This window comes from Neopelma chrysocephalum, unplaced genomic scaffold (genome assembly GCF_003984885.1).
Source record: "Neopelma chrysocephalum unplaced genomic scaffold, ASM398488v2 Primary Assembly neopelma1_71, whole genome shotgun sequence".
Classification (NCBI taxonomy): Eukaryota; Metazoa; Chordata; class Aves; order Passeriformes; family Pipridae; genus Neopelma; species Neopelma chrysocephalum.
The window spans coordinates 6,765,112-6,784,164 of record NW_020897731.1 but is presented as its reverse complement, the minus strand read 5'-3'; the positions used below and the strand labels follow the sequence as shown (position 1 = coordinate 6,784,164).

General features: G+C 37.7%; 1 protein-coding gene across 10 annotated transcripts in view; it reads left to right on the top strand.

Moving 5' to 3' along the window:
• LDB2 (LIM domain binding 2) overlaps positions 1-19,053 on the top strand; it is a 221,979-nt gene that overhangs the window by 130,685 nt on the left and 72,241 nt on the right. The gene's annotated exons all lie outside the window — the stretch shown is intronic.

The following is a 19,053-nucleotide window of genomic DNA, read 5'->3' as shown; positions in this document are numbered from 1 at the left end:
TGAAAAGTGGATTTTGTCCAGTGATTTCAGTGGGCAACAGATCAGGCCCATGCCATTTGTCATGATATCTGTTTTAAGTCCCAGCAGTTGCTTCTGAAGAGGTGTACAAACTGCAGCAGAAGAAAATCTTTATTTCTGCAAATAGTTTCAATCATTCACTGAAGTGTTGCATCTGTCTGAGGGAGAGCAAATGTCCTCATGCAGACAAAGGCAAGACAGGCACCAGTGGGGATTTTCCCTGCACTGAAACCCCAAGTCAAGGACAACACTGTAGTTTTTTCAGAGTCTGCATAAGTCAGTTTGTATTAACATCATGACTCATGGTCCTTGGCACAGGAAGAAGGATTAATAAAAAAAGATCCTTAATACATTTCTCAGGGCCCTCATTTCTGCCTGCCTCTTTGGGTATCTAATTATCAGTCATAGTGTGGCCTTCCTAGGATGCTGCATGTATTTATCATTTGAGATACTTTTTCAGTCTGGTTTTTCTTCTGTAGAAATTTGATAAATGTATAGTGCAAGCTGGGATGTTTCTAATATCCCCATGATTTGGAATTCAGATGCAATAGGAGACTTGGTGATGCTGTTCTTTGCCCAGTCAGTTACTGATCTGGAATAATTTTATTTTTCCTAAAAAATGATCAGTTGCAATCCCAATGCAAATGTTATACAGTTTTAATATATTGTTACTTATGAAAGCAGAACTATTAATTTCAAAACATAAGTGACTGCAGATAGCTTCTTTTGTTCCTTACTGTGTTTGGCCTCACCATCTCAATTCTCAGACAGCAACTCTTTTTCTTCAGCACAAGGCACATTTCATATTGTATTACTGAAATGTACAGCTGTGTTTAGTAGCTCCATTCTCACACATTTAAGAATAGCTGTGCCTGATTTTTTTGAGATTGTGCCAATATTCCAAATGGCTTCTCTTTTGTTTTTGAGAAGTTAAAGCTTAATTTTGGCATTTATCAGTTCTGAAGTTATGTTTGGTTTCAACAGCTTTTTTTCCCTAAGATTTATCATCTAAAATAACCCGCAGTAATTACACGAATTTGTCAGGATGTTGCCGATCACCTCCTGCGTGTGTTTGTAGAGGGAGGTGTGAGGCAGGACGCAAGGAAGCGTGTGTGCGTGCTCCAGCCCTGCCCAGGGAGCGCTCCCCGGATGCTGCCTGAGCTTGGCGCTGTCAGCAGCAATCCACCTCGGCGGCTTCCCGATCTTCAATCAGTCTTTATGGCCCCTCGTTGCTTGTTGTTCAAGCTGTGTGTCACAGCCAGTCACAACAGTTACTTCAAGCAAATTTTCACACTCTTTGGCTCAAACTGCTGGCAGCATTCCTAAAGACTCTGAGGAAATAATTCCACAAAGTGGCATAAATTAATGTGACTAATTAACATGATGTTAATTATTTGTAAATTGTATGTTTGGATACACATTACTTGAGAGGCATATGTTACATTCAATGTTTACTGAAACAAGTGACTGCTAATCGCATCTCCTGAGTGTTCCTTTCACAACAGTCAGCAAATAGAGGCTTCTCTAAAAATAAAAATTGTGTCCTAAGGGAACGCATGAACTATAGCATGCAGTGAAATGAAGAACTGGAGTAGAGTTACCTTCGTGGCGGCCTGAGAAACACGTTGAAATGAGTTTCATAGGTAGTAACTACTTCCACCTCGCATGTAAATCAGGATGTATACACTATATTAGCAGAACGCTTTTAAATGATCTTTTTCCATGCCAGTGGAAAAAATAACTGGAGCACATGTAATTAAAAGTTGCACCCAAGGACAAGACCTCAATTTAGGTAAGCAAGAGTAATACAGTTGTTTTCTAGTGTTTGAGTTTCTAGTGTGATGCTGAGAGGGTCCTCCTGCATCATTAGCAGCAGTTGCAGGCACTTGAGTGGTAAGTGCAAGGGAGGCAGAAATACCACACGTTCAGTAACCTGTGGCTTTCTCAGCATGAGAGCCTCGTGTGGTGGGTTCCAAGTTGCCCACAGACAAATGCTCTGACTGCACCTGGCAGCAGACTGAGGTACACATTATTCTGAGCCCACACAGGTTCTCATATGCTCTAGAGGGCATCGACAGATCACGCTGGTGCTCATCAGTGCACACGGCTTTTGTGAAGAGGGTTTGGTTTTGAGTGCCAGTACTGAGGGGCTATAGGAAAGAAATGCAGAAGTCAAGTAGTGTGGTACCACAGGCCACCATGTCATATAATCCCTTTATTAAATTGGTCAAGCTCCATTATTTAGGATTGTTTTCTCAATGCCAGAAAGTTATTTTAGAATACAAGGCGCTAATGCTTAAAAACTCTTTTGTAATTTCCGGTTTATATTTCTCCATGATGGCTTATAGCTTTTTTTTTTTGGTCAAATCAACATTCTCTTTTAGATTAAATAGTTATTTTACCTCTCCTGCATTCCCCCTGCCCCAGTATCATTTGCATCACATCTTTCAAAGTGCAGGTCCATGGAAGCTTAATTACTTTAAATGCTGGTTATTTTCCTGCCGTAGCAGCTCCATAAACTCACTTGCCACCTGGCTGCACGTGCACTAGAAGTGGTGCAAAGGAGAGGAAGGGGCCATGTGGCTGGAATATAAAGACACAGAGAGGAATATAGATATATAGAAAAAAAGGACAGGCATATCATAGCTGTGAATTACATTAGTAATCAGAATTTTGAGAAGTGAATTTTCAATCACAGTACAACCATATTCCAGATATTAGGGAAGGTTTTGTATTTTACCCTTCCTTTAAATCCTACCACACTTCCTATTCTTGCTTCATGCATCAAGGTATATGAGCTTCCCAGTAAAGAAAAAGATTTTGACTTTTTTTTTTAATACAAATGAACAACATGTTTTCCTGATATGCTTTCTTCTTTCAGAAAGACAGAAACTGCTTGTGTTGAAAGTTAAAAAACAAATTTCATCTGAGGCAAACATCTAGCCTGGAAAATTTCAGCAAAATAATTACAGCTTGGCAAATATGTAAACAACTGAAACCAGTGTATTATAATAAAAAATATTAAGCCAACTTAACCAGAGCTCTTGTCTATAATAAAAATGTATGGAAGCATACATATGTATATACTGTGCTATTTTCTTATATATGTAATGAATAATGCAGTTCATTATTTTTGGAACTGTATCATTTGCAGTACTCTTTTAAGCCGACTCCTGAATTCAATGGGTCTCATTGTATACGTAAAGTTTAATACATGCATAACTCTTTTGCAGAATCATATCCTACAATATTAATGTGGTATTCACATATGAAGTTACCTGCCTGAAAACCCAGAATATTTTAAAATATGGCTACACACATACTGACAATTAAATTACAAACCCTAGCACTCTACCTTTTCATGCTTTTTTTGTGTAAAACAGTAGCAATATATTGAAAAAAAAAAGACAAAATGTAACTCCTGGGATTTTAGAAAAAAGTTATTATGGTTTATAGTCTTCTTTTATTTGATTGGGGTTTTTTCCCTTCCTGGAAGAGGAAGGGAAAGGAACTCTGCAAACAGAGTTTTCATGTTGCTTGTTTAGGGAGTATTTTGACAGCGGGGTGAATGAATCCTTAGCAGGCAAGGATGGGGTGGAAGCCCCAGTTGTTGTTGTGCTGAGGTGCAGATATTTACGAGGCTGTTTTGGGACATGTGTTGACTTAGAGCTTCTTGAATAAAGAGCCTTCCATGAGCAGATACTCTGAAAGTCTGTTTTGTGACCGAGAGTCTGATCTGTTTGAACTCTCTTAGCTCTTAATTTAAAGGAAAAACCCAACTATGGGCATGGATGGGCAGTTGGGACTGGGATTTGGTGCTGAAGTTATACAGAATACAACAGTGAAATTATTTTCAGGAAGTTACAACTTCTATCCACTTTGCAAAAGAAACTTAGAAGAGTTTTATTATGCCTTAGCTCTTAGTGACTGAATTCTCTGTACAATGCATTTGCAGAAAAATGGAAATGGGTGAGTACCGGGAAAATTTTTGGTTCTGTAAAAACAAAAATACAATTTTTGAGGTTTTGCTGTCATGCTGAAATCATATTATGGTTTTTGAAAACAGAAACAAGAGGGTGAAGAATTACACAAAAATAATGACTAACAACAGGTCTTTAAGCTGTGAAGTCTTTTTGAAATGGAAGTGTTTATATACTCTTCCTCGAATGAAGTGGTCTTCTCAGCATTTAGGTAAGACCTAAATATGGTAACACCATATTTTTGACAGTGGACAACATTAACAAAAAAGCAACTAGGATAGCTCAAATTATTTTTATAATAAAAATGATTATTGATTTTTTTTAAATTAAAAAATAGTTATGGTCTCTCACTCATATACCCTATTCAGCCAGGCAATTGCTAGATGACCTAGATAGCGATTGAATCAATTACAATGAGTAGGCCACCTTAAAAAGGTGAGAAGGTGTGCTGGCAGGTCCTGTCATGTGTGGCTGCGCTCAGTCATGTGAAACAGAGCCACTACTGACAATAAAATAACACCAAAAAAATGTTAGGATGGGACAGGATATAAATAACAGAAATTACAGAGAAGAAATTGCAATGGGTGGGCAGAATTAATCAGCAGAGCTGGTGTTGGGATGATGCTGAAAAGTTTTCGCTGGACGTTTCAGGCACAACCTAGCCATGATTAGTCAGGGAAGAGGATAAGCTGAGACCTTGTGGAATCAACCATGTGACATGAACGAAATTTTAAGGACCTGACACAGACTCAAAGATTTGGTAGGGAAAACTGACTTCCATTCAACTACTTAACAATTTGTAGTTTTCATTTTCCTGGTGACTATACTTGGTGCGCTGATCAGCCCACATGAACTGTTGTGAATTCCCAGTTGTGAAGATTTGTGATGTACAACTGACAACCAGTACTTGCTAATCCCATGGATTTCGTTGGGAGTTCAACCAGAGCCCAAACACCAAGACACCACAGGAAATCCAGTGTTCTTTCTGAATTCCTCCAATCTCCAAGTTGTATTTTGAAATATTCCTAAAGAAATTAATTTGAAAACTGCAAGAATCCTAGGTATATTATGAAAATTGTAACCAAAGGTATTGCAATCTCAGTCTACGCTGAAGAGAGCTGATATCAAATGACTCTGAAATATTTTTCAACGTACAGATAATTTCAGATGCATAACTTCTGTAGAGTTTTCTAGAAATAATTTAAGTTTGAAAATTCTGAATTCTGATTTTGTTCTACTTTCCTTTATATTATCTTAAACTTTTATTTTATATTGCATTTATCTTTTTATATTCTTTGGCATTTTTTAGAAATTTTCAACCTCATAGTAACTGCAGCTATAAATTCATCACAGTTGCATTCTCGCTGTAGGCTTTATGGTGATGCAAATCCCCCCAAAATTCAAGAACTGGATTTCTAGGAAAAACAGGTTACAACTATTGAGCAAGGAAAGTCATCAAAACCTAATTGTAGTGAGTTTCAGTGCATATTTTAACACATTCCAAAAATTGATCTGCCTTCTGGAATCACTGGTGCCATCTCAAGTCCAAAAGGTGTTTTCTAACATGAAAAATGATACTTACTAGATTTTCAAGAGTCTCCTTGGGTGTGGGCAAAAGGTTGCCCGCAGACCCAAAGCCGGTGGGAATAGAATCCACAATAACACAATGAAATGGTTCAAGGAGAAACTTTTGGAGACTGGTGGATTTTTTCACTTACAGGTCAATTTTGTTTGTGGGATGAGAATGGAATAATCTCTGACAGATTTTGGGGAACCAAAGGGTCAGATTAGGCCCCTAAAATTAGAAGTACCTCTCTGGCTGGCCTAAGTGAGCAACTGCTGTTCTTAGGAAGCTTAAAATTGAAGTCAGCACTTAGGTTACAGCCTCATTTCCTGATGGGAATAATTGTGCCAACATATTAGATGTTTTTAATTTGAGCATATACCCATTCACAAAAATAGCTAACTAAGGTTAAATTAAACTGCAGGCATATAACTTTTTCATCTATGCATCACCTTTCTTTTAAGTATGCTTCTGTTTGTAGGTTATATCCTTGGGAACACGCATGTCCATCCAATCACACAAAACTGAAAACCTTCTCTTACTATATCCATAAAGGTCATATTCTTGTTCCTTCCTTCTGTGCCTGATGGGTGGCACATGGAAGAGATGCATGCACCAGCCTCTCTGGTTTCATGTAACAAGACAGAGTTCCAACTGTTGTTAAGACACCTTTTGGCACTGTGCATCATAAAGATAAGTTTCAGAACAATGAAACAGCCCAGCATTTCTATGTTAAAATTAGACATGTATAAAAAGTCACGTGAATGTGAAGTTCACGTTAACTGTATCCTTAAAAAATGCAATGACATTCAGTGGTCTTATAAGGATTTTGTTATAATATTGTCACAATTCGCCAATCCATTACCTAGACGTCTCTAATGGATGGATGTCATTTAAAGTGCAACAGCGATGCACTTGGTCGATTTATAGTCCATTCTTCTCTCTAACTTTCTGTCTGCAGTGGGATTTCTATTGTCTGTTGTTAAATCCCAGCATAATGGATACCACAGCTGCAGTGGACAGCTGTAATTTTTACTGACTTCTGTCTTGGTGTGTGACTCAGCTATGCAGTTCACTACTCAACCAACATGTTTTGAAAATGGATTTGAATAATGTGAGTATATATATTGTCTAATTAACAATAGGAAGTGTTTATTCTTTTGAATTTACCACTGTTGGAAGAGAAACAAAGCACGTGTCTCTTTTGAATTTAATATTGGTGTTTCCTAGGTGCTTAATGAGGGAATGTATAGGACAGCTGTTTTGAATGTATATAGAATGTAAACCCTTGGTAGAGTGTTTAACTTTTTGAAATTACATTTAATATTAAAGTCTTATGAAAGGTAAAATAGTCACAAAACACTGAAGTAGTCATATAATCCTATTACTAAGAGAGCAGGATCCTTAGTACTTAACATCATATTTTGGTTTTTGAAGAAGAGTTTCTTGCCATTGTTTACTAACTTTTTATGCCCATACAAAAGTATTAGAAAGTACCTTCATCATCCCTGAACTGAAACCAAATTGATATACCAGCTTTTCATTGGAATATCCCAACACACTCAGCTTGTTGTGTTATGTGCTGGATCTCATCCATTGAATGACACCTGATACCTCATGTAATTGAACAAGAATTGTATGCTGCTGGTGGTGGTGTTTGTACTTAATAGCAGGTAATACATGCTTACATGTAACCTCCTTGAAAAACTGAATATTTTCTTCCAAACAACTTTTCCTGTGAGAACATCTGTAAACACGCCCTATCCCCATGTCACTTCTCTATGGAACCAAAGAAGAGGGAAGATGATATATTTGAGCTCACTGAAATGGAGCTGTGTACCCGAAAAGTGGTCTAAACTTAGCCTAATGTGCAACCCCCCTGACAGTAAGAACCATCCCTGAGAAATAAAACAAAGATGTCATCCAGTAATTTGGCCTCTGTTTTGTACCTGGTGTGCCAATGAACATCCCATATTCTCATAAAACAAACCTGTAGTACTGGTTGGTTTGCAGGTGAAAAGCACAGTGCTAAGTATAGTTTAAATATTTAAATAATAACTCCTCCATTGCATTAGGTACAAACCTGTTTTCTGTCAACATTCAGGCACTCCAACCTGGGATCTTAATAAGAAATATCAGTTAATCACAAATCTATCTCCAGGCTATATGAGCCTCTCTAATGTGTAATTTCAGGAAAATCGCCAGAGGACTAATGTGTACCCAGCACAGAAGCATGTAGCACTCTCTGTGAGATTCACTGTGATAGAAAAGTGGAAATAAACCCCTCAGTCTCTCCAGGAGAAGGTACATTAGTGTAGTAGTTGGCCATTTTTAATACCATTTGATATCTTGTAAATGCATAAAAGTATTGAGAATTAGTACTCTAGCAAGTGGTTTTCTAGCTTTCCTCCAGGTGAGAGACAACTCTGCTGTTGCGAGGTATTTTAAGAGAGGAAATAGTGTTGGTATATGTGCATTTTTATGTGATTACAATATGTATTTAAAATTCTTTACACATTTGGTCAGGACAAATGCTAGCCATGTTCTGTTAATTAAGACTGGAAGAGTTTGGGTTTCCTTGGAAAAATTTTGGTCAACTGTCAAATAAGTGGTCAGCAGGGACGCTGGATGCTTATGACAATATTTATCTTTTAAATATCAGAGTCAAAGTCTGTATTCAATTAATAAAAGTAAGAATTTAAGGCTGTAAAATACAATGTAGCAATAAAATTCATTATCTATGACATATGGAAAATTAAGACAGCCAAGAACAATTTAAATATATACATTTAAATCTTTTTTGGCTTTGGAAATCAAGATTTGCTGCTGTGGTTCAGCATATGGTTTACTGTTCCATTTGAAGTAGTTTGATTTTAGCTTGTTTAATACAGAGACTATCACTGTGTGAGAAAAACCCAAATTTGTTCTAATAAATCCTTTCCCCTAGTTATGATTTACATGACTAGTGCAGTTAATGTAATAACAGACCTAAGGTTTTTCACAAATATACCAGGAATGGTATTATCCATTTATTTCTTTTTTGGTATTTGCCTTTGCACCTGTGTGCTGTTGATTTTTCCTGTTAATAGTTTATTTAATTTTGTAGTCTCTTGTAGAAAACCTTTCTATTATAAGAAATGCCTTGCATAGAAGATCAAATACTGTGCTATGTACTCCACTCATTAAAGAATCAATAGCTGTTTTCTGTACTGTAAGTACTTTGTTCAAAGTAAGAGCTTGCAAAAGTAATAGTAAGACATCTCCAGTCTGTTCTTTCTGTTTCCCTGAATATAAAAGGAGCAGCTGGTTAGAATCTGTTGCCATATTAAATATATCCCAGTAGGAACCACTTCTCACTCAGAGAAAAATATAACACTGACTTACCAAAATGTGCAGACTGTCGATTGTTCTTCAGCTTTTACTTTAATTCACCCTATAGGTGATGTCCAGGTATATGTTGCTACTCTTCTACATATGATTTTTAATCAATATATTTTTGAGTATTTAAATTAAAACCTAATAAATGGCAATGAACATTAGATATTTCAAAGGAAGGATGTAAAACTCGAATCCTGAATTCTGAGTTTTAAAGTCTTCTCTGGGAGGGATGAAAATCCTGTAAAAATATTTTTGATGGTGGTTACAATGTGTATGTTCACATTTTATGTATGAAAGTAAAAGCAATGTATAAGAATTTTCCAAAGAGTTTTGTGCATGATGAATCTGCAAATTAGATGCAAGGTATTTATTTTATTTAAATTGTATAACCATTTGTCACATAGCTTGGAAAAAAGGTGTAAGTTAGAAAGGATATGTTGAATTTTACACAGTTTAAAATATCTGAGGAGCATTCTGTTTAGGTGACATGTTTGACTATTAAGTACAAAGTACTCATCATCTGAGTGCCAAATATAAACTGCTAAGACAGCTATTTGGCATGTTGGTCTGTTATATGTAATTTTTCTAAAATATATGTGATAATACTTGTTAGATTTTTAAAGGATTTCCTTTATTTTGTAATCAAAATTTGTTGGTGATTATGTTTGGAATGCGTTTGTGTAGGTGTACACAGGCACACACCCTTGGACATGTATAAAATAATGAGATAACAGTTTATACAATAGTGAGTTATTTAAGCTTAAATGTTTGACATCATTATATTTGTATGAATAAGCCATTAATAATTCTTCCTCCATGGCAAACTGAGACTATAGTATTAAAATAATTAAAACAATGAAAAAATAGAAGTAGTTAACCAGAAGTTCACCTTGGTGAGTTAAATTCTGTTTACTTCATATCCACTCCACTGTGCAGAAGTGTGAAAGAACTTCATGCAAACCTTTTCCTGCACTATACCTGCAGGCAAGCAGTTGTTACTATGGGTTTCAACTAATCTAAGAGTAAGATTTTGTCCAGTAGATTATATTGCATTTGTGTGTAGTTGCCATAACAGGGCAACATCTTAGAAGCTGCCCCAGGAGACCAAACACCACCAAGGGGACCCGCTGCATATTGGTAGAGGTACAGATTCCGGTCTGGCAGACATGAGCCATGTGAATTGAGGCTGAGGTGCATCATCAGGAGCCAGACCAGCACTCTCTTGTACTGCGTTGCCTTGCTCTGGTGTAGGGGTACGTCTATGCCATGATCAGAAGCCCCCCAGTCGCTGTGGAAAGGCCAGGGGGAAGACTCTCATCAAGTCACAGAACTGATTCCTTTTTCATTTGGGGCCTTTCTTAAAATGATTGTACAGGATTGTTCTCCCTCAGTTGCTGGATTTTTCTTTTGGAAAGGAATTTCAAAAAGTGGTGACCAAACGTACTGCTGTCCATGAGGGAGATCATTAAAATGCATATACCCGTGGGTTGCAAGGGCAACTTTGGCATTAGAGATAGTGCAAGTTCCAGTGATAGATGTACAGCAAAAGAGGAATTATTCTGGCACCTGCAGTTCCTGTAGTAATAGAAGAAGCTCGTGCAGTAATGAACTCTGATTTGTTTTCTTTTTTATTATTATTATTTTTGTTGCTGTTTTCTATAAAGTGAAATATTGGGGCCCATCCTCATTGATTTTCCTGCTCAGAGCACTGTAGTTCAGTGCAAAAACACTGCTCAAAAGCATGTGGAGAAGTTCAATCCCACATTTATATGTTATATAACTTTATATAAATGTATATAAAGTGTGTATAAGTTATATAACTTTATATAAGTTACTGCTCTAGAAAATGATGCATAGTCTAGTTCTTCACATAGGAAAAACACTAGTTAGTCTTACATTCCCTGCATCTGTGGTGAATACTGCATATAGGTATTGATATATAAGATTTTAGCAGAAAGTAAGAGATGGTACTGTAGTAATCTAGGAAACGACTAATTTTCCTCAATTTTTTCAGCTGTTCCTTACCAATGTACTTGGCATTATACCTTACAACTTTAATTTCTGATTTAGAAAGTGTAGGGGGAAATCGAATCTGCCTGATAGTCCTGGCTGATAGCTTTCTTCAGAAAAATAATAGTTTTCATCTTTTAATTAATATCATTTGATCTATTCTCCAGACCTTTTTTTTCTTTTTTTTCATTTTACTGCTCTCGCTGTCTGTAATCCTTGTTTGATTTTTTTCTTCTTGGAAAAAACATGTAGATTATTTTTTCCCACTATTCCATTCCTCCTGTTAACTCTAACTTTGCCTTCATGCTTGTTACACTGTATACCAGAAGGTCTTGACTAATTTCAGTAACTGAATAATCTCTGAGGTGGCATAAGCATTTCTTAGTGTTCTGTAATGATTCTGAGAAACAGGATTAAATTTATTGCAATGATGATGCAGGAATCCATTCATTATCATGGACAGATTATATTTAAATTGTAGAAACATTTTACATTACAAGTTTATATTAATAAAATCCAGAGTGATGGAAATAAATTCAAAACCTGCTCTTCTAGCCTGTAACTGTGTGCCACAGTCCTAGCTTAGGAGAGGAGGAAGCTCTTGCAGAAACTGACTTTATTCATGTGATAGAGAGTGACATTACACCAGAGGAAAGGGGTCATCACTCCTGAGCTTTTAAAACTCTTTTAAAACATCCCACACCCAGATCTTTTAGTCAGTTAAAGCTAAGGCTGCAGAAATGACCCTAATGTAATATTCTGAAGGGAACTGGTGATTGATTTGATATATTTTTGGTAGTATTTCCAAACTTTTGGCTGGAGTAGCCTATAGAGACCCTTTGGGAAGTGTTTGGTGGCCCCCTGTCCTGTTGTCTGACTACAGAGGTGGTTGTCTGACTACAGAGGTGATTGTCCTGTGATCCAGGTAAACCAGGAGTCAGCCATATGGCAGCTCCACACCTGTCATATATGCTTCCTGAGCCATGAGGGGTCATTGTAAGCAGTCTCCATTATATCAGGAACAGTGGGAGCAATCCCAGCGTGTGACAGACAGGACACTGGAGTTTCAGAAAGCAGGAGAAGGCAGTGAGACAATCCCAAGAGTCACAGCTGGCCTCTGCTCTGGGCCTGGGCGGTCTTTCATTCAGAGCATCCCCTCAAATTGAAAAGCATACTGCCACATTCATTATTTGTGGTTTCTTTAATGATGATGTTTAAATCTCAGTCAAACTGCAGTGTTACAGTCTGGTCCGACCTTGCTTTCAGCTGTGGATAGGGCGCGTTGATTTAGTTGCATGCTCTCAGAAACATCCTTGTTATCAGTGCTTAGCAGTTGCCTTCAGGGTGGGTACAGTTCCCCAGTAAAGATCTAAAAAGCTTCAGGACAAACTGGGTCTGGTGTTCCAGAACATTTTCCAAAACTCTTTCTACAGCCATATATTAACTACTGAGTTTAAGCCAACAGCTATAGATCTTTCAGCAATGTTGACTTACTTTCTAGCAATAGCAAACTCAATAACCCTGCCAGAGCACAATGCTAATCAGTCACTAACCATACCTCTAACCAGCCTGGAAAATGTGGTATCTGTCTGAAGAGCAAAAATTCATGTATGTGTCATTTTTTTTTCTCTGTAGCAGTTATTGTTCTTGCTATGCTCCATCGTCTATGAGAAGCCTGTTAGATTCTCACAGATCTGTGCTTTGCCAGGTCTTTCCCTGTATTGTGAAAATGCCTGAACGTATAGTTTGTTAATAGGTATAGGAGAATAGTTATGCTTAAAACAAAAGTTCATATAAGAATGTTTATTTCTTGCAACGCGTTGTATTCTAAGGCTCTGTGCCAAATCTACATTATGAATTATGCTTTTTCTTACCACTGTTTTAGAACACTGCTGGTTAATACCTAATTTTCTAGTGCTTCAGTTATTTTTTTGCATATATGTTTTATTTATTTCATAAGTTGCTGTGAAATAAAGTTTCTTTAGTGACAATTTCCTAAGAGGTGATTTACTACCATCTCAGATTGTCTGACCTTCAAATTACTTTTAGGCAACCACAGTATTAAAACATTCAAACAAATACAACATAGATTTATCAAAGTTATTATCCTAGACTACACTGCTACAAGAAATGTGGTAGATCTGATATTATTCAGATTTCAGCATTTTGTACAGAATCACACATAGGAAATTATTAGTCCAGCTGGACAAGGTGGATGTTAGTAGTGGCACAGCAGAATGGAATGAAACTGAATAAAAAAAGACATGACAACAGGTTATGCTAAATGGAGAACTGTCACACTGGAAGGAACATGTCAGCAGAATTTTTCAAGGATCAATCTAGAGTACTTGACTTACTTAACATTTTAATTAATGATGTTAGCACAAAATGTAGAAGAATGGAATTTGGTGGTGGCAAAATATTGTGAGGCATCGTTAATATAAAGGATGATCAGAACATTACACAGGAAAAATGTTCTTACCTTGAGGACTAAAGTAATAGAAATGAGATGAAATTTAAGAGTACTGATACCACTTAAGGGCTGCTGAAAAGAATTTTTGCTAGAGACTTATCAGTTGAAAATGACAGAGGAGGCAAAAGACCTGTGTGTAACAATCAGTCATAGAATAAGTATGAGTCACTGATGGGATACAGCTGTAAGCGATGTGATCCTAGAAAGTATTGAACGAGATATTTCCTGTGGAGGTGGAAAAATGTTAATGTCGTAGCAGCGCTGGAGAGCTTACTTTTGAAAAACTGTACACCCACTTTTAAGGAATATTAAATCCAAGTGAAGCAAGCATTAGGAAGGTTTATAGGGACAATTAGAATGATACAGAAGCATATGTAGTGCAAACAAAATAAAGGTTATGGCTTGTTTAGTCCAGTAATACAAGGCCGAGAGGAGACCAGATTGCTGTCCACATGCTCTTCATGGGGGGAAACAGTAGAGTGGAAGAAGTGGCACTTGACACTAAAGCAAGTGGGTATGTGCTTATATGAATATCATAGCTAGGCTTCGCGAATGAAGATTTGGGAAGGGCTCTACCCACGTTTGTTGCAAGTACGCTGGTGGCTAAAAAGGCCAATACGAGATAGACATGTCCAGTTGCAAAAGGCACAGCAGAGGGACTCCTTAGGTGGTATATTCTGCAGGGTACGATTCTTTCTGCATTGTCTTTTCTCCTCAAGGGTGATCCTGCGAGCTTTCTCAAAAGCATCAGCAGCGTTATAAATGCTGTGTCTCCAGGTCTCCCGATTTGAGGCCAGAGTAGACCAATTATGTTGATTGATATGGCCAAGGCTGAGATGTTGTTTCAGGGAGTCCTTGTATCTCCTCTTTGGGGCTCCTCTCATGCGGCAGCCAGTGGCAAGTTCACCATAAAGCAGGATCTTAGAGAGGTGATGGTCCTTCATCCTTGAGACATGCCCTGCCCAATGCAGCTGTGTTCTCAGCAACATGGCCTCAATATTTGTGACAGCTGCTTGTTCTAGAACAGATGTATTGGTCACATAATCTGACCAGTGGATGTTTAGGATTGTACAGAGGCAGCGTTGATGGAAGCGTTCTTGGAGATGCAGGTGGTGGCGGTAAATGACCCATGATTCAGATCCATATAAGAGAGTAGACAGCACTATGGCTCTGTAAACACTGATCTTTGTACTTTTCTTCAAGTGTTTATTTCGCCAAACTCTTTTATGAAGCTTTCCAAAAGCACTATATCCCTTTGCTAACCTGTTGTCTATCTCCCCGTCAATCTTACCATCCGAGGAGATGAGGCTGCCTAGGTAATTAAATTGCTGGACTGATTTGAGCTCTGATTGGCCAATGATGATATGGGGATGATGGAGGACTTCCTGAGGTGCAGGTTGATGGAGAACTTCTGTCTTCTTTAAACTGACTTCCAGCCCGAAGAGCTCAGCGGCGTCTGCAAAGCAGGATGTTAAATGCTGCAGGGCTGCTTCTGTGTGGGCCACAAGGGTGGCATCATCAGCATAAAGCAGCTCCCAGACAAGATTGTTTAAGGTCTTAATGTGGGCTTTCAGACGCCTTAGGTTGAATAGGCTTCCATCAGTACGATATCGAATGTAGATACCGTCCTGATCATCGAGGTCTGCCGTGGCCCTTTGGAGCATCATACTGAAAAAGACTGTGAATAGGGTAGGAGCGAGAACACAGCCTTGTTTCACACCATTCTTTATTAGAAAGGGCTCAGAAAGTGCATTACCATATCTAACTTGGCCGTGCTGATCCTCATGGAGTGAGATGATCATTTTAAGGAACCAAGGCTTTTGATACTGCAAGCAGAAAAGGTCTATGGCAGATTTTGGAACGTTTAGGTTGTCCCCCCAAGTTCCTTATATGAATATAGGCTGGAAATTAAAAGAACATTTCTAGCCATCAGATCAATGGAGTCTGAATCAGTAGTAGCAGTGAAGAAAGAAATGGACCAATTTTAAAACAGAGCTCAGTAAGCTTGTGGAAAAGACTATATTATGGGATTTTTCTATGATGTGATTTGCTGAATCATTTGGGGACTAAATCGTCAGATTGATGAAGTCTTGTTCTTTGTTGCTTAATCACCTATGAATGCATGATATGTGATGCATACAGCTTGCTTAGGCCATGCTAACTTATTTATCCTCAAATTGATATTGAACACTAAAACATAACCTTTACTTGAGGAGCATCCTTATTCATACCTACATTGCTCAAAAGTACTCAGATGTCCTCATTCATACCTACAGCAGTGCTCAAAAGTACTTAGAAGACTTATGTATTTCTTAGAGGTACTATAGATTGTACAAAAGCTACATTGTATTCCAAAAAAAGTATGGAATTATTCTCATTTATGTTAAGGCTCCATTTCATGATTTTGGCAAATGAAAGAGAATGGGTGTAAATAAAACTTCTAGGCTGCTAAGAGGGCATAAAACACCTCTAATACCAGTAAAATGTGCATCTTCTTTGCTGACACAAGCACAAACCTTAAAAAATATGAAAAACCTAGTCTCTGTTCTCTCCATTGTATGCTAACTTCCACAACGACTTCACTGGAACAGTGTGGCAGTAAGTTTTACTGAAATAAAAGGTTGAATTTGGCACAGAATGTGAAAAGAATGTCTCGGAGGTTACGATCCTTGAGATGTGAATTCCACCAGTAAAATTCAAATGCACATGATTTCTAGCAGGATAATAAATGTAAAGGTTCTGAGTAGCTAAAAATGTTTATCTTTACATGATTGTCAGTAATAATTAACTATATGGGAAAGTTTTCCTATTAAAAATATTTTTAATGGGCTATTCTGACTTTAGGAAATAAAAATAATTTTAAAAGATGTGCAAGAAAAGAAAGGGACTCTGGTGAACAAAGCAAGTCCAGGCTACTTAATTTCGACTTTGAAGTGGTTCTTCAGTTTACTCCTCTACAATAATGGATTGGGGGAGGGGGTGGAGTAGAGACAAAGGAGGGGGGGAAGTCTTAATGGAGCACTTTAATTTACAAGAGTTGTTATTAAAAGAAAGAAGAAGAAAATTCTTCTTGGGGGAGCATCTTGGGTTTGCCTGGCTCACATTACCAGAGAATACTTGTCTTGTTTGAAAAATATTTTAGTCTTTCAATTACAGAATCCTCTGGGCTCTATTCAGAGCACAGTATCCACTGCTTTGCAGAAGGTTGTGCATAGGGTTCTGCAAAAAATCAATTCTTCCAGTATAAACATCTTTTTTGCAGAAAGTTGAAACAGAAAAAGAATGCAGTACACTGACATGTTGCTAAGCAGCAAAAAGGACATATGTCAAGAACCATCTATGTCTTTTGTATTACTACACTTCCTTTCCTCTCACCTTCATCACATAAGCTGTTGTGATTCTTATGTACCCGTAATATGGAGAGAAAATGACACAGAAGCTAGTTTTTCCTCATTTCTTCTCCATTTGCATTTCTGAAAAGATCTAGTGTTAAAGACAGGTCCCTGGTGGGTCTAATCTGGTTGAGATGTTACTAGTTTCAGGTCAGTCCAAGGCTTTAGGCATTATTGGTGTAGCTGATTAATTCATTAGTTGATGGACATCCTGTTGAAACCTTTTGGGCCTGAGTTACTTCCAGAAACAAAACGAAAATCTTGCCAAAAGGGGGAAATATTAACCTTAGAAATAAAATCAGCCTCTCTAGACTGTGAGGAGGTCAGTGGTACCCTGATGGGATAGTTAAGACCTACAAAATGGTGACTGCCATTAAAAAGGAGGTAATTTGAAAACATTACCAAGCGGAGTTTTGCACTGACCACTAATTTATGTTGCTGACCGGGTCTTTTATTCACTGGAGTAAGTGGTTTCTTCCTTGCAAGTCTTCATGGAAAAAACACTAAGGTCTCCCTCTTGGTCTGCCACAAACATTTATTTCTGTGAGTAGTTTCAGTGACATGTATTTTTAAAGTGTATTAAAGACCTTTTGATAATTGATTGTAATTTTTGCAAGGATGTCTTTTATGGTAGTGACATTCCATGGTTGTAAAAGCATTTATTTACTGTGAAACTATTACAGAGTACTTCCAGGACACACAGTCTTGCTGATAACAAATGTGTCTTGAAATGAGAAAGAGCTTTTCTTAATTTAAAATTTCAGTGTTGGAATTATTTTTTTATTATTACAGCTATTTAATAATCTCTTGCAAGTAGTTCCATATTTTCAAGGTCAAGAATTTTTAAAAAGACTAATGGGACCCAAATTTCTTTTCACTTCTATCTGACCAACTGTGATGAGGTAATGGTATTCTGCAAGTTGGCATCGGAACAACAAATTATGTATCAGCCAGGGCTCATGCCTTTTTCTCTATATGCCCTGTGACTATATAACTAATAAAATGCCTGTTTTTATTGTGTGTGGTCCAGCTTCAGAATAATAATCATCCTTGAAGATTAAATTAATGAAAAATCAATTTAGCAATCAAATATTTCAACCATGGTGGGTGGCTGAGTTAAGAAGGTATTATAAGTAAAGTATAATTTGTTCAGCCATATAGGCAGTTGTTGGATTTCTTATTCAGCCATCAATTACTGCAAAATGGTTAGCTGAAATTACAATTAAATAATGGTTGCAACTCCCAGCTAGAGTGCAGTCACATGTGGAAACAGCTGTAGTTATTTAAAAAGTGACCATCCCTGCTGTTTGCTACTTCTCTTCCTCTGTAGGCGACAGACATCAGAGAGGGGCTTGTGTCAAATGCTTCCTCGGCAAGTCAGCGTCAGCCACACCCAGCCCTCGTTTAGGGTAGGAGCTTTCGCAGAGGCCGGCGAGGTGTCTCCGCCTGGGCTTTAACTCCCAGTGGGATGACATGACAGCAAGCAACTGAGGCTGGTCATGTCCTGCATTGCTCCTTCTCTGCCTACCACGGGGCTTTGGCTGTAAGCATGGGGCTTTGGTTGTCCTTAAGCCCTTTCAGGATGATGCATAACTGCATTTTTCGTGCCTGTACGCAGAGGGATAAGCTTTACCTGACTAGTATCTGGTTACCCAATACTGCTGTGACTGCTCCTGGAATGTTGCTGTTTTAAGTATTTCAATAATATTTACTGTTCTACAACTGTACTTCTATCAAACTGTTCATAGATTAGGAACTAGGCTGTAAGAGCAGTATTTTCAGTGAAAGTGTTATAAGCTTTCTGTTTCAATTCCCACATGTTCAGTACCCATCTTCCTGACATGAGCAAAAAAATTAATTACTTTTTGTGAAATAATTGCCCCCAGTTTACTGTGTGCCATATGATATTAATGAGGAGGTCTTTGAAATTTGCTCTCACGATTTTCAAGTGAAAATGATGGTAAATTAAGGAAGACTTTGGAGCTCTTCATGAGTTTGTGATTCCATTTTAGGGCTCAACTTCTCAGAGAAAAGCAGTGACATAATAATGTGGGCCAAGTCATTACGTTTTATTCATGGTACAAGGGGTTTTTGTAACTTACTGTCTGTCTTGCAGAGCATTACATGCTTACTAACATATTCAGAGAAAAGATTGTTCTCTGCAAGCTTATCTGTTGAAATATTTCCATCTATCCTGTTTTAAAGCATTTGCTAGTAGGCATATGTATGCAATACATT